Raw genomic sequence first — 3,492 nt, forward strand, 5'->3', positions numbered from 1 at the left:
AAGAAGAGAGTAAAGGCTCTTCTCCATATTCCAAGTTAAATATAGTATCATAAGATGTTCGATGTTTATACAAAAGTTCCCGGGGACTTAATTCTGTGACGTTTTATTTCTTGAAATGGTCTCCATCGTCCATTGGATACTCGGCAAGAGATACGAAGTTCCACGGACAAAAGTAGAAAGGAAGTGCCTTCATCCGCACGTTCAACGAAATATATAGAAACCGTCGCTGGAAGTATATTAGATTTCCTCGAAAATAAACGATCGTTGATACGAAAGGCATCAAGGAAACAGGCATTACGCACCGTGATTGAAATTGTCGCGAGACGTCAAAGCGTAAATTGAAATTCGTTTTTAAATATTACATATCGCGTTGTGTCGATATCGAAAAGTTCGGTAAATATTGCGACGTTATTTATTCGATGCAACAAACGTCACGGTACATATACGTCATATATCGCGCGCGGTTATAAGAACAGTCGATCATAATTTGTATCTCGCCGCTTTCGTTCGACCCACTTTGGAAGAATAAATTTTTCACACCTGAATTAACTCGCAGCTCGCAGCGCTTGTCACTCGCAATTAACGATACATTTGTAACGGGGTGCATTGAAAATGCAATTTTATTGCAAACCAGAGACGATAATCTGTTTTACGTTTGTATTAATTCGGACAGAAAGCTCGGTTAGGTACTATAAATCGACGAATATAATGCACCATAGCGCGAACCCCGTGTTTTTCATATTCTCGATCAAATACATTATTTCGAAATTATACCTTTGTAACGCGATTGGTATAACGTTCATTAATAAATCATATGTGTAATGTTTGATCGAAATAAGTTAAACGAAGCATTAAGCCAACAACACGGCTCGCGGCTTGACGGTATGAGCAATTATTAATGTCCCATAATTATTAGCACACGATTATTCAAGAGAATGAATCGGCATTTTTCCGATTTGGACAATCGTGTTCAACGTTACTCTCATAAATGCGACTATTTTTTTTATTATTTGCTTCGCAAGCGCGATTTTAGTGTTATCTATGTAACTATTCGAGATTTCAATATTGATCTTCGGCAACAGTCGTGCACATCGTTTTAACGAATGTTAAGAATACAAACATCGGTAAAGTTAACAATCGACAAGTCAATAATTTGAATCCATCATACATTCGATGTACAATAGCCATCGATCCAGAGTGTATTTAGCCTACAGCACTAGGTTAGATTAGGTTTGTAAACGCCTGGCCAATTACATATCGACCACGTGACGTTAACTGTTTTCCCATAATTCAAAATTCAGAGTTCATACATTCGGATTCAGCGTTAGAGAAATAACATGGAATTTGGATAGCATTACACAAAACTACAAAACTATGACTGTAGAAAAACTCGTAAAGTACGCATAGAATTTACAAAGCAGTTGAAAATAAATAGCGCGACTACCAAGGCATACCGTTGCAAGCTTTTATCGGAGGAATTAAACAATATTTCTCTTAACTTGCTATACGAACTGCGTTAACGCGCCAATTCGAGGAACGCAGTATTTACGTCGAGCCAGTACTTATACCGAGAACAAGTTCGGAAGTTAAAAGGCTAAACTTGCTGCTGCATTCCGACCTGTATGCGAGGGAGACTTCCCGCCGGATTACCGATTAAAAGTTTAACAGCCCGAACTCTTCAGCGACTTTGCACAAAGCGACATGCACAAGTCGACTCGGGGCTCGGGGCACTGATCGCGCCATTCTAAAGAGAGATGTTTTAAAAGCTGATTATGCATCGATCGGTATATAACAATCGTCGAATTCATTTCAACGGATTTCCGAGTTATCGGGCCGCGCGCGCGCGCGGCCTGGTCGGCCGTTAAAAGAAATTTTCTCGACTTTTCCCCTGTCGAAAGTATTAACCGGACGAAGTACTTCATGAAAGTAAAACACGCCTGGCCCCGCGTGCGTTATGAAAACGCCGCATAATATTAGCATATCCCTTCGGCCGCGTGAAGCATATCTCCATGATAGAGCACGTCGAATATCGCGCGACCGAGAACGAACAGGGAGATTGATGGAATTTTTGAGTTCGTCCAAATATTCGTCCCCCTCTTCTATTCTTTCTGTCCATCGCGTAAACTGACGTGACATCCCTCCGTACATAAGCGCACATATATGTATGCTTAAAGTATATATGTAGTAATGTGTTATTTCATGAAAAATATTTTATTTCGCCAGATATTCCAGATGTATATATCCATTTAGTAGATTTTCTTAAAGAAAGCTCCATTTGCAAAAAAAAAAAACAATCATCGTCGTGTAGGAAGCGACCGTGTCGCGAAAGAGAAAGAGAGAGAATAAGTCATCGGAAAAAAACTGAAATATTATCTTTTAAAAGCGCGGACATTAAGAGCGTTATGAAGTTACGTAACAAAGGAGAAGTTTAGGTGCCAAGAATATTAAGTTCACCTAGCGGGCGGCGCGCGCTAGAAAAGAAAAAAACTGGAGTGAAAAAGGGAAGGAAAAAGAAAATGAAAGTGTCGGCAATATAGCGAGAAGGGAAAAATTAAAGTGTTGTTGAGGCGGCAGAGAGAAGAAACGGCGCGTGATATATATTTCGCCGTTGGAGGTGCGACGCCTGTGGGCGAACCAAACTGAGACAATATTTGCATATATCTATTTGTGAAGTATGATTCTATGCACTTCGCGAAATGACGCGGGCTCTTTCGGCTGCAATACCGGCAAACGTCAGGGAGAAACCGAAACAATGAAAGCTCTCAAAACGGACGGGAAGGTGAAGCTCTCGTCGGCATCGTCTTGTGTCCAGAAGAAATTTCCGAGTGAAAACAGCGAAGCTATTCCCGGCGACCAAACCGCCTCGCTGCTTCTTCCAGTCTCGCAGTTCTACGGGGAAACGGAGTCGGCTCCGTTACAGTCCTTCCTCATCTGCATTTCGCTTTTATATACTTTCTTTCTCCTTATTTCCGCACCGTCTTTATGTAGCGAGGCGAGGCAAGGCAGAAGGAAGAAAAGCACTCCGCTCGCACAGATATTTCTCTTTATGTACACTTGACATATAAAAATTTCAACTCCAAGAATAATTCGTGCCGTTTGTTAAACACAGCTTCAGACAGTAGCATTACTATTGTGTTTTCGAGCATAATAACCAACTTAAAGGACAGTGAAACCGGATTGTAAAATAATACGTTTGGAACTACGAGAATCTGATTTAAGTTCTTGTTGGAAAATCTAACTAACATGCGAGATTCAAAGTTCAACGTATAGCACAAAAAAATAAAACGGTCAAGATGATACTGTGACATATTAATATGAGATACGTGAATTTGTCTTGAAATACCTGAATTATTTTGCATAACCTTAAACGACAAAATTCTAAGATACGTAATCCATATTTATGAAGTTAAAATCAGAAAATTTTTGATTGTATTACTCAAGAATCATGAATCGTGCTATGTGTCCAACTAACTCACAGTCACCGTACGATGA

This window comes from Temnothorax curvispinosus, unplaced genomic scaffold (assembly GCF_003070985.1).
Source record: "Temnothorax curvispinosus isolate PA1 unplaced genomic scaffold, ASM307098v1 QBEX01011515.1, whole genome shotgun sequence".
In the NCBI taxonomy this organism is placed as follows: Eukaryota; Metazoa; Arthropoda; class Insecta; order Hymenoptera; family Formicidae; genus Temnothorax; species Temnothorax curvispinosus.